At 37.6% G+C, this 13,522-nt stretch overlaps 1 long non-coding RNA gene across 1 annotated transcript; it reads left to right on the plus strand.

Moving 5' to 3' along the window:
* The first annotated feature begins 2,276 nt into the window (after positions 1–2,276).
* LOC136288888 (uncharacterized) lies at positions 2,277–7,713 on the plus strand. Its single transcript, XR_010720629.1, has 3 exons — positions 2,277–2,373; positions 6,540–6,743; positions 7,452–7,713. It is a non-coding gene; the product is annotated as an uncharacterized lncRNA (long non-coding RNA).
* Positions 7,714–13,522: the final 5,809 nt, after the last annotated feature.

Below are 13,522 nucleotides of genomic sequence, written 5' to 3' on the forward strand. Positions count from 1 at the left end.
ATTACAACCTGTTTTCTTTGTATAATTTCTTGGTAATTTTTAGGACAATGAGAAGTACAAAAATAGATCCGGACTCTCGTGTTCCATGGAAGCAACATGGCAGTCAGTAATAAGAAACCATGAAAATGAATATCAGAAAACCTTCTCTTCTAAACTGTAGACCTTATGATGCTATACTAATTCCAGTCTTGTAGAACACCCTTTTTTGTCCAACCCTTCATGGCGACATTATCTATGTGAAGGTTGACATGCTTTCTTCTTCTTCTGCTCCCTGCCTCCCCTTCCATTCACAGAATTTTCAGACCTGAGGTCCACACAGCATGATAAAAACCATTGCAACACGTCACATACTTTTTCTGATGTGGAGGTACTTAGCACCCTTCAGCAACTCAAGTTGCAGAAGCTTTCCTACTGTGATAAATCTACCCGTTGTGAGAGTCTCTTCTGATATGTGCTCCTTTTCCCTACACTCTAGCTATTTGCTGTAGGTTGTGCTCTCTGTCCCTTTTATGTTTTATTCCTGGATATGAGTGCCAATTGGGGAAACTCTTAAAACATTTTTTTGGTAAAAAACCTTGTAAATAAGTTTACTTAAAGAAATCATCTTAGCGAGTGAAGAATCATATATTTTGCAATGAGACTTTAAACAGTTCTTTCTTTTAACTCACAAAGATTATCTCATCTTATTTTGCTTAGAGTAAATCCTTTTAATTACAGTATGTTAGCAAAAGATTGTTTTGGCTTCCTAAAACCCACATGGGAGGACAAGGTGTTATTTGTGTGATTTCTGTTCATGTTATCTGCTCTTTATAATGTGTTGGGTTTTTTCTTTCCTAAATGCTATTGTCCTTTTGATTTAGGCAGGCTGGAAGATAAACTGATATCTTTGGTAACACTTAAAAAGTGATGAAACTGTGACTGTCTTGAGCCACCTCTTTATTGTTAAAAATACTGAAATATGGCAGGACAAATAAGTCATAAATAGTTGTCTTTTGGTTTTTTGTGGCATGTTCATTGCTGCGCTATTGACTTTATTAACAAAGAATGCAGAAAGTTGGACTATGAAAAGCTTTTTTTTTTTTTTTTCAAGTTTTATTACTCTGAAATTCACAGCACCATGCTTCACCCAAGGGAATGCAAATGCTTGCACATTTTACCTGAAACATCTGTGTTTTCCATTCCCATTCTGTTGATGTGCCAGAGCATCCTGTCAGTACAAATCACAATGCTCAACCAAGACAAATATGAGTAACTTTTCAGTCTTGAGTGCCAGTGGGTCCATATGAGTTGAATACTTCTGGTAACACTCTAGAAGGCTTTCCAGGTAAATTCTTTTATTGCCAGACTCAGATAATGGATTTTAAATAAGAAGATTTGGCAGTAGTAACACTTCCAGACAATTAAATGTTCAACTTTACATTTTAGACTAAAATGCACAGTTTAAAAAAATGTCCCTGTCATATCAGTTTCAAAAAACTAATAATGAGCTAGCTTATATCTTCAAACTTGCAGCAGGCCTTTAGGTTTTTCATATTGTAAAAGCTTATTTAGTTTTTACAATATGAAAATTATAGACATGGTGACATTTAAACCTTTGCTTTTCATAGCATTTCACACTTACACCATTTTAAAAGACAGCTATTAACATTTACAAAAATCTTTCAGAAACCAAATGTTCTAACATGCAGAATTCCAATTATGCTGTGTAAGAGGGTTATCGACTATTCTTCTACAAGAATACTTTGAAGTACTTGGTATTAAACCCAAAGCTAAAATGTCAGTTGCACGTAGACAATAAATTAAGCTTTATAAAAGCATGTAAGATTTATTTAATATTACAATTTTGACCTTTAGACTGTCTTAACGATAGCTTGCTTAAGTTTTCCTCCCTCTTGCCTTCCTTTTTTATCTGTATAATCTTACTTGAATATTAAACAAAGGTTGTGATGCCACTTATGCAAAGTAATATAAAGCCTTCATAGCATTAGTACTTTCCTCCAACTGCTGTAACACAGCCACTTAAGCCATGTTTTGTTCTTCAGCAGAGATGTTTTCTGAATTGCTCAGCGAGTTCAATGAGCAACATTTCCAAAGCTGTCAAGACACAGCTGTTTAGTTTTCAGTTTCTCATTGCAAACATCCAAAACTTTCAGTTAAATGCAAGCTATAAATACAAATGCAGGCTTAGCTCTTATGTTGTAGCAGAAGACACTGATAGGAAGACAGGCAAAGTCAAAAGAGGCGTGGCAACAGCAGGACGACAAGAGGAGCTCAGTGTTGAAAGGAAAAAAGTGCTGGGAGAAGACAGGTCTAAGTGAATGCTGTTTTGAAACACATTTGAGCTCACGGCAAACAAAGGGCTACCCTGCAAAGGTAAGGGATTAACCTTCTTCCCCCTTTTTTTTTTTTTCCCCTGGCTTCACACTGAGGAGTCTCTCTCCACCCAGACAAAGAAGTTCCTTTGTCAAAAGCCAAGTAACCAAACTATTTTTGGCATCTCTCAGATCAGTAGTATTATTGATTAGTTATGGCCAGAAAAGTCAGGAAAGCAATCAGGGAAAGAGATAAATGCTGAACAATTTGCAAATAATTTTCTCCACCACTACTACTGGGGAAATGTGTACTAAAAGCAAAGTGCTGAGGAATGATCATAGAAATACATGTGGAAATTAGAAACAGTGTAATGACGCTTTTTTTTTTTTTTTTTTTTTTTTTTTTTTTTTTTTTTTTTTTTGCAGAGCAACACAGATAGTGCAAAGGAGACTTCATACTAGATATGTGTCAGGTTTTCTGATAAGGGAAATGGAGGAAGCAAATGTAGAAAACTGCATTGAAGCTGTAGTCTAGATAATATTCTATATGCTGTAAGCTGAGCTATGAGACCTAAATGACTGAAAGGGCACACAAAGTGCCAGCACAGAGTCACCACCTGGGAGCTTTCCCTAGACACTTTTCTTCAGATGTCTCAACTACAGAGATAAGGTTAAAATGTTGAGATTGGCTGGACAAAGATCAGAAATTAAATTCAACTCCATGTTCATTTCATTTTATCCAGACTGTAGTTTAAAGATCCAAAGAGGTCACAGTTATTTTCTGAAATTTGAAGAAAGTTCTCAGAGATCAAAATGTTCACTATGTCACAGCATGCTTCTTTCTCTGAAGTTGAGAGGTAAATGGGAACACTACATTTTACAACTCCACCTGACAGCAGCTTAACTTTTCAGCTTGACCAAAGTCACAACATTGTTTCTTCTACCTCACCTTGAAAGCAGGGATTTCAAAATAACTTGTTTGGGTTTCTGTCACGGTTTAACCCCAACCAACACCAAGCCTTAGTTAGCCTCTCGCTCTCTCCCCCACCAACAGGACTGGGGAGAGAATGGGAAGGGTAAAAGCCAGAAAACACATGGGCTCAGATGTAGACAGTTTAATAGGGAAAGCAAAATCCATGCACAGAAGCAAAACTAAACGAGGAATTAAGTCACCACCTCCCATGGGCAGGCAGGTGTTCAGCCATCTCCAGGAGAGCAGGGCCCCATTACATGTAGTGCTTACTTGGATAGACAAATGCCAACACTCCAAACATTCCCTCCTTCCTCTTTCTTCCCCTCAGCTTATACTGATGTCACATGGTCTGGAATATCCCTTTGGCCAGTTGGGGTCACCTGTCCCAGCTGTGACTCCTCCCAACCTCCCATGCAATCCCAACTTCCTCACCAGCATGGAAGTACAAACAGCAGAAAAGGCCTTGGGTCTGTGTAAGCCCAGCTCAGCAATAACAAAAACATCTCTGTATTAACAACCCTGTGTTCAGCAGTAATCCAAAATTACAGCCCCAGACACTGTGAAGGAAACTAGCTACATGCCAGCTAAACCCAGCACAATTCTTTTAGTTTTCCCTGCAGCTAAGTATTGGATAACTAAGCAGAACAAGATTATGCTGTTATAAGATAAATTATTTTTCCTCCAATGCGGATGGCAGACTTGAAAGTTGGTTTGTGATTTTTTTTCCTCATAGAAAGTCTTGTTGAGGGCATGCGTGACTGATGACATAGCTGATTTCCTTCCTCAACATTAACACAAAACAAAAATCAAATTCTTAGCTGTAACTTATGCATATGAGCACACACAGCTCAAATAGAATTATTTTGCATCTCTAAAAATCACATACCAAATCCCCCTTTTCCCACACTTACCATCTTCTCAAAATGTGTCTTTTTTCACCTTTGTTTTCCACTGTGTTGGTTATTCAAGAGAAGGCATTTCTGGGCACAGCAGGGTTGTGTTACCTTCTCCCATAATCTTTTCTTGCCCCACACATGTCTTTGTTTTAATTTGTCTGCTGATATTCATTCTGTCTTTCAACAGGCTGCATTCTCCAGAAGGGCCCCTTTCGTTTCCTCTCTGCAATCCACAATTACCTTGTTCTGCTATCAGATGAACAAATAGCCACCATGGCAAGACAAGTATCAAGTCACTGCAGAGATTTAGGCAGAAATGCAGATTTTGGTATGATGTTATATTCAGGAATCTGTCCCTCATTGTTCTTATTTGTCTCAATGCCTTAACATAAAACATGAAAGCCCTGCTACGCAAGTTTTTTATAACTTAAGGTGCAGCATTCCTAATGCTATGTTAAGGAAAATTAAGAGTCAGATCATGAAAATTATGTGAACAAAATGGTTTTCTTAAATTCCATGAAGGGTAATTTCATTCTGTCTGGCACTAAAATTGGTAGCAATTATTTGCAGAATCAGGGTCGCAGAGGAAACTAATCTCAGAACAATGTATTGGGCAACTTTTCCCAGAACAGTGTAGCACCCAGCAGAGAGGAAATATTAGGGAGCTGCAGGAGAGACAAGAAAGTGAAATGGTTTATGTTATTGATTGCTGAAAAGAGAAGCCTTCAGTCAAATACCAAATCAATCAACCACTCTATTTCGGTTTAGTACATTATTCATTCACTACATTTAATGCCACCTCTAATTGTTTGCAGTATCATGAGATTTGCAGACTTTATGGGAATTTCCAGAAGATTAAATCTAGAGACCTAACAAGTAAATCTTTAGGGTGGTTTGTTTTTTTGTTTGTTTTTGGTTTTTAAAAAAATTTCCTCTCTATCTTCTCTCCCCTCCTCCCCCCAATTCCAACCCCCTTCCTCAACCAGTACTATATGAAGAGGATGAGGGCACTCAATCAACTTTATTGAGTCACAGCAGTTTCCATACCTCTCAAGCATCTGAATTTTATTGGAAAGTCCTCCGCTTACAGAAATGTGAATTATGGGCTATGCGGTGTTTTCATGTTCTGTTCCAGTTTTTACTCTGTGGCCACTGATATTGTAAGGAGATATAACTGAAGGCATAAGAAACGCAGTCAGATTCCTATGAGTTAAATTCATTGTGTTGACTCAAATACTGTACAAATTCTTCCTGCCACCTAGAACAGATATTGATTTAATGAAGAAGAGGAGATTAAGGAAAACAATTAACTAATCCATCTCAACTTACTTCTCTAGCATCACCACTTCCATGTCCAGAATTTCTTTATTTATATGGGGCTGGTAATGACATTATAATACATTCTGGAATGATAGAAATATAAGGCTAAATACATTAGAACTGGGATTTAGATACACTTCAACACAGATTTAGGGAATAATTAATGCTACTTAGCATTATGGAATTAAAGAACTTGAGGATCTAGGTGTCATTTGACATGTGTGGTTATTTACATGCATTTTTAGTTTTTCTCTCATTTGCCCTGGTATGCTTAACTGCATACTGAGCTAAAAAATAAGTGAAAGATATGCATCTGGGACGCAATAACTTGCCATTCACTATGTGGTATATTGTTGAACATTAAAGGATGGCTCTGTTTCCTGGATGCTAATGAGGATATTGTTTGATTCACATGCACTGCAGTCAGAGATCCTTACTGTTACCATATGCTTAAGACTTTTCTTGTATAATTCCTATGACTGTAAATCACCAAAACCAGCCACTAGAACACCTGTGCATTACTGATTGGAAATATAGGCTGCTAATTGAGCTGCAGTTCAGAAGTACTTTTTTGACAAAATTTGATAGGATTTTCTTACAGTCTTATAAAGCAGAAGAGGTTAAGTAGATAGAATGAAGGCAGAATGGAGAAAGTTGCTTCAACCAAAGGAAATTTGTGTAAAGGGAAGATTCCCTTCATTAATGCAGTACATAATGAGCAGGACACACCAGGTAGCTGGTGGTTTTTTGGTCGTTAGAGTCATATTTTCATTCCAGCACACGTGAATTGCACCTGCTGTGCAGGTGCAATTGAGGTGGCCATATATGTGAATAAAATAACCACTTGAACAATTGTGCTCACATTCTTTCGTACAGACTTTGGTTTTGTGTCTTTGAATCTCTAAACCACCTGGGGTCTGTGCGGACTGCTCCTTCCATCTTCTGCTTTGATCAGATAAAAAGTGATACTGTGGCAAAACCATACGTTGCAATTTTTAGCTAATATTTTGAACATTAATGAATGCTCTCTCTCTGCAGGGTCAGATTCAGCACACTAAAATGAATAATGTTGCATTTGAAGAAGCGAGGGAGTAAATGCAGTCAGAGCAAATGTAACTGCCCTCTAACCTGTCCCTGGGGCCCTCTGAGTGAGGGCCACAACCTGAGTGAGCGTCATGTGCAGGCTTCTGTCACCACACTGGGACTGCTTTTAGGAGAGATGGCTACCCAAAACACCATGAGGCAAGTAATCCACCCAGGAGAGTCCAAAGAGAACTTGGTGTGAAGGGCATGCAAAGCCAGGTGTGAACTCACGCCTCTGGTGTCAAAAAGACATGGAAGGGAACCTGAACATGAAATATGAAGAGGTGGAGCTGCAGAAGGTGTAGGAACAAGGAAAGTGTGATGGAAAGCTGATGGCAGTAAGGAATCAAGGTCATGCAGGAGAAGAAGCAATGGTGCTTCTAAACAAAGACAGTCAGGATATGTTAATAAAGGAATGAGGGAAGTATGGAGGGTAAGAGACCATGTGGCTGAGCAAGAGGCTTTGAGAGAATTAATACAGAGAAGCATGATAGTAAATAGAGAGGGCCAAAAAAGAGTCACAGGATAAAAAAGAGGAAGAAATTTTCCTCCAGAACATAGGACAGGAGTAGAGTAATGATCTTCCCCATAGCCACTGCATGGGACCACACTCTTGTGTAGCTTCCAAATATAAAGGCTTCCATATAAAGCCTGTTAGTTAAATGGTGGTGGTGGTGTGTGTGTGTTGGGGGTTAGGTTTGTTCCTTCTTTCTCTAAAGAATTTTTTCCCCATAAGCTACCAAGGTGACCAAGTGTTGGATACTTGAGAGTACTTAACCGAAACAAAGAGGTGGACAAAGTTGGAAGGGGGAGATAACACAGGTAAAAGACGGAGCTTGAGGCAACTGCAGGCTCTTCCTTTTCCAGCATTCAGGGAGAGAGAGAACGGCTGTTGCTGGCTGGAAGAGTTTCACTGTGGCCAAAAGGATCCAGTCCTGGGAAATCTACTATCACCGGTTCGGCCTGAATCCTGAGTTTTCTCTGCCACCCATGGGAGCTGGGCCGGTCCTGCCTCGCCTTCGGCTTCTTCAGCACTGCTCCTCTTGCTACAGTGTGACCCTGCACCCCCTGCGCTGCCGGGACATCCTGCCCCTGCCTTCCAAGACACCCTGCCATCCCAGCTACCAGCCCGGGACTTTTCCACTGTTTCAGCTTGGTGCTCTGAGGATCCTGCAGGGACACCGAAACCAAACTGCCCTGGGTTTTGTGAAACAAAGCCCTCAAGGTTCTTGGTACTGGTTTTGTTTGTTATTAATGCTGTAGTTGTTTGGTGGGGTTTTTTTGTGTTTGTTTGCTTTGTAATACATACTAGTAAAGAACTGCTATTCCTATTTCCCAAATCTTTGCCTAAGAGCCTCTGATTGTAAATTTATAATTGAAAAAGAAAAAAGGGGCGGGGGGGGGGGGTTTGCACTCTCCATTCCAAAGGAAACTCCAGTTGTTTTTTTTTTTTAATTACCTAGCAGATACCTGTCTTCCCAAACCAAGACAGTGTGAAATTAAAAAAAAAAAAAAGGACAGTGAAACTTTCACTGAGCGGACACCTGCTATAGCAGCTGAGCTAGGACTAGGCAGGCTTATGGTTGTTACAAGGGTTTTCACCGTGCTTAACTTGGAATTATGCCAGGCACTGACCATAGAGCCCCAAGTTCGTAGAATAAACAAAGGAATTTTAATTATTATGAACAACTGGAAGATCAGGTTTCTATTCAAGAAAAATGATACTGCAATAACAGGTATGAGAAGATGTCAAAAGCTGAACTTTTTTTCCCACAAAGAAGCTGGTTTGTTTAGCTCTTCTTGTCCTCTGCATTTAAATACTTTTAGGGAGAATTAAAAAAGCAGATAAAAAGTCAACTTTTTAATTAAAAGAGCAACATGCAGTAATCAAAATAAAATCACAACACACAATCTCCTGCTTGTCTGTCTTCATTTTAATGTAGTTTATCTAAAAACGCACTGCTTTGTATGTATGGGAACCTGGAATGAGTTCATGTGTAAAAATACCCCTGCCTGCCTCTGGGGGCTTGAGATTACTCAGTTATTAGGAGGCTTTAGAGGGAATTTTTACCAAGGATGAGATAAAAGATATCAGAAGAGGCCCTTTCCCCAGGAGCTTTGTCCCAGGCATTTATTCTTCGAAGTTTCAGGGGGGAAAGAGAAAGAACAGGGAAGTACAGGGGTCTTATCTAGTCTCCCACTCTGGGAGGATGGCTGGCACCCAGCCAATTAGGTCAGAGACGGAAGGAAGGATCATTCTATGTGGTAAGGAAACTCCAGGGGGTCATGAGGGAGAAACCATTCCCCTAGAGAATCACAACATTCATCTAAGTGCTTTTTAAGTGCAATGTAATTGTATGTTTCTCTGCTGTAAAAGGCCAACAGAAAATTGGACACAATACACAAACAAGATTTTTAATTTTTTTTTCATTCTGCATAACCACCCACTTTCAGAACTGGAAACTGCATAAACAAGATAGAGTGGAATGAAAATCACTTAACTTCAGATTTGTGTGTTCTGCTTTAGAAGCAGCTTTTTCAGCTTATGTTTGTATTTTTAGATCCACCACTGGGCCAGACCCTTCAGTGAGCTGTAACTGAGAGCAGATTCAAGAGTAACATCAAGTACTTTTAAAAACTTCAACCCAGCAACCAAAATTGTTTGATCTTTTATTGGCATAGTGTGACTGTTGTAAAAATAAATGAAATACAGTAACCAGTCAATGCCAAGTAACTGTAGATGAATCCAAGCTGAACTGGATTCAGATAATTCTTGGAGTATGCTCTGCATTACCATCAGCTTTGGTTCAGACAAACACATGTGCATTTATGTTCATTAGTTCATGATATTTTTCATTTTTGGTCTTTTTTTTCAAAAGGATCCTTTTCATTTTTAACAGACACACTGATATTCTGGTACTGGCGGTCTTTTTCACAAAGAGGTTATTTCTGGAAGAGAGTCTTCCATTTTACATGCAAACAAATAAATAGTATGTAAAAAAATAGTATGTAAAAACATGCACATATGCCTCCTTGCAAACTGGAAGAATGTATTTTCTTCTAAAAAAGATCTGGTTAGATAAATGTGAGAATATAATGCAACAATATACTTTAGGCTATGCAAAATACTGGACTGGAGCTATATTTAGTCATGGCATAGCAAATCCACTTAAGAGTCCCCTGAGACAGCCTGGTGGGCTAGAATAAGAGCTCCATTATTCGGAGTTTCATGTCTATCACCCTACTTATTAGCATAGTTTTGAGGTTAAACAATGGTGTTAGTTTTCTCTGTGCATCCTCCTCCTTATTCACAATCAAATTACTTTACATTGTTTGTTTAGACTGATATCATCTAGTTCAAGTGTACCACGTCCTAAAAATGCAATTTCCTCTGTAACAAGATAATTTTCAGTGAATTGATTTAGTGTCTACCTTCAGCATTGAACTAGAGTCACATCAGAAACAGGTTTTTAGAGTGACTTTTCATGAATGAAGTACCAAGCTTGATGAACGGGGAACAGTGGAAAGTCTTTCAATTGTTACAATGCATTTTGTATGAAAACTAAGGTCTCATTTTCTGAAAGTACTTAAATATGTGCAGATATCTACCCCCTTACAACAAAAGCCTTTAAGAGCATAGGACAGTGGATTTTGTTTCGTGTTTTGAGGCCAAGTAGACTAATAAGTGCTTTCCTGATCAAATATTCAATATCAACTAAAATATCCAGGACTAAAAAACCAACAAACAATGAGGTCTCTGTCTAGGCTTTTGTCTATGCTACATTAAAACAAAGGAGTAATTTCCCATGTTTAAGAGAACACTTTTCTTCCAAGATACTGTTTACTCTAATCACATTTATCCAGATCTTCAGCACCTAATAGAAGCATTCCAGAGTACTGCTTGCCACAATTTAGCTCACAAGCAACACACAACTCCCTTCACCAGCTAAAGGAAATCAGGATTGTTTTCTGTAATGCCTTCAAGAGTTGCTCAATCTATTCATTCACATGGTCCTGTCTAAATAAGTTAAAAATCCCTATCCACTTGCTCAACCAAGAATTGTGAACGTTATGGAATCATCAGCCCCAATGTTTATTTTGCAGTAACTTCAAGCTTCCTAGTAGCCATTTACTAAATTTTCATGATGTGAAGCCTGATGTAGGTGTGTATATGTGCCTAGCTGAGTGGTAGCACTGAATAAACACAGACAGAAAAAAATGACTGTGACCTTACATTACGAAATGTAGGCAGTGCTCATTTTCCAGGTAAATATCTATAAAGTAAACATGTGTCTCTCTTGGACATGCATTATTTTGACCCTTTTCCATAAGCAGCCTGCAGTTTCTGGGAGTAGTATTTGCTTCTGCAAAGACTGGAATGACAGAAGCTGAGGAGAGAAAATTTCCTTGTTCAAGCCCATCACTGCTCTTTCTTGCTCCTCTGTTTTTTCTTTTTTTTTTTTTTTTTTTTTTTTTTTTTTTTTTTTTTTTTTTTTTTTTTGTGTATGTGTGGGGTGGTTTTTTTTTTGTTTTTTTTTTTTTTGTTTTTTTTTTTTTTTGTGTTTTTTTTTTTTTGGGGTTTGTTTTTGTTTTTTTTTTTTTTTTGTTTTTTTTTGCCCATGTCCACCAACAAATAGCTTAGGAAAAATCTGAGCTAATTCAATTCAACCCTATGTTCAGACTGAAGTAAAGCCAAGCAGTATTTGATAGTGTTCCCATGACTTCTCTGAGAAGCTAAAACAGGGAAATTGCAGATCAGAACAAAGTTCCTGTCAGCTGTCATTTCCCACTGATATATTTCACTGTAATTATTACTTTTTGAAAACTGGCATACATTGTAAATTACAAGGTTATTTATGTTCTGAAGATGTACTACATTCCTTCTATGAAATTTTTGAAAAAATTATTTCTTTATATGTGTTTAAAATAAAGCTGAAGTCTACCAGAGAAAAGCTATACCACATTTTGAAGTGATGTGTATGAAATGCATTTCAAGTTCTCTCTTTGGTATCTCTGCACAATGGTTTTGAACATACATCTACGCATATGTATATGTATATGTATATGTATATGTATATGTATATGTATATGTATATGTATATGTATATGTATATGTATATGTATATGTACCTGTATATGTACTCTATAGCACCAAACTAATATTTTTATAGAATGGATTGCATGACACCCAGGATGTATGATGATGAATCTATTTAACATGAAGGCTTGCCAGAAGTACAAGGTTTTTTTATGTTACACTTCTCTAACCTTATGTTTTCAGGACAACACTGTGCCTTTTTAGCACTGACTAGGAAATCAAATTGAGTATGTCTGGGGATACAGTTTCACATCGTGCATAATCCTGGTTCTGCCACGGACGAAAATCAATGAGGGTGAAGCATTGATCTCCTTGCAGAGTACAAATGCAGTTTGCACTGAAACACACTGCTGGGGATTTTGTTATCCAAGTAATTCGACCTCTCAATGTGTTTGCTAACCAAGTTCTTATCATGTAGCACCTCACTAGCTTAAGCTTAGCTTCAGTTATGAGTATAGCAAAACCAGGTCCCTTTTGGAAGAAGAAAAAGCCTTTACATATGCACAGTTCTTCTAGTATGTACATGTTTGCTCAAGGCTAAACTGAAATGCCTTTTCTTCAGTGACATTTCACAATGTCACTAAATATATGAAAGTCTCACTGAAGGATGTGTGAATATGAATAGTTCCAAGAAAATATTCTTTTCTCTTATGGATTTTATTTTAGTGTGTGCTGGTTAGTAAATTTGTTTTCCTTTTACTTTAGAAAAGCAATTTTTATTGAGCATTTCTTGATGTGGCCTAAATATGGATGTGTTCTTCCACATACATTACCTACATATTTACAGGTATGACAAATGCATACACTCACACATACACACTCTCCCTGGATAGAGACGTGGACTTATTTTTTTTTTTTTTTTTTTTATTTAGATATGAACTATATTTCATTCCTGACAGCAAAAATGTTTTCCTAACTTACAGCCTTCCAACTGCAGACAGTAAATCAACTATTTTAAAAGTGATTGAAAATGATTCATTTAGTGCTGTCATAATGTAGTGTTTTCTTTTATGAAAATTTATATTATTTCCCCTGGAATAAAACTCAGTTAGATAAATTTCTACAGAAAGATGCAAGAGAACCAATACCTTCTGTGGTAAACACAGACTGGTGCTTGACAACAGGCAGGACCCTGACCTGCTGAAGTACTCTGATCTTATTTAATGCATTTACTCTGAATTAGGATTTTCCATGGCATTGCCATTATACAAATATATGTAGCTGAACCAGATGGCATTTGTATTAAGACATAATGCTTGCAGACCAACATTAAACCGGAGCTATATAAAGAAGTTCCTCAGAACACTAACAAGATTAAGATAATGAATTCTGCTTTAAAAAATACAAAGATCAGACAGCAGTTCTGGTATTAGAAAGAGGAAAAAAGCCCAAAGCGCTCTGGCTTTATTGTTGTCTGAGTACTCAATATTTGGAAAGATTAAATAATAATTGAAATAATATAGGAAGTACAGTAGATAAAATGGATGCATTACAAACACGTGTTATGTAAGAGACTAATACATATTATTCTTTCTTTATTTAGGTGACGTATTTGTCATAATCACAGTGGAAAAAAAAACAATATAGGAGTGTTTCAAATGCAACATTTCCTCTGGCTGTTCCTCTGGGTTACACCAAGAGCAGTTGAAGTTCACAGAACAGCAAAACTTTCTATGTTTGAGCAAAGAGCTTCTTTATATCTGAATCAAATGCAATAAATCACTGAAAGAATTGCATAGAACCCAACTGGTGATGAAACATTCAATACCAATAAAGCAGCAGAATGCAATTAACAGCTGAACTTTTCTTCTGTCTGTTAGTGGATTAAATCCACTCAGTT

Source organism: Chamaea fasciata, unplaced genomic scaffold, assembly GCF_029207755.1.
Source record: "Chamaea fasciata isolate MVZ Bird 193981 ecotype frontalis unplaced genomic scaffold, bChaFas1.0.hap1 SCAF_4, whole genome shotgun sequence".
NCBI lineage: Eukaryota > Metazoa > Chordata > Aves > Passeriformes > Sylviidae > Chamaea > Chamaea fasciata.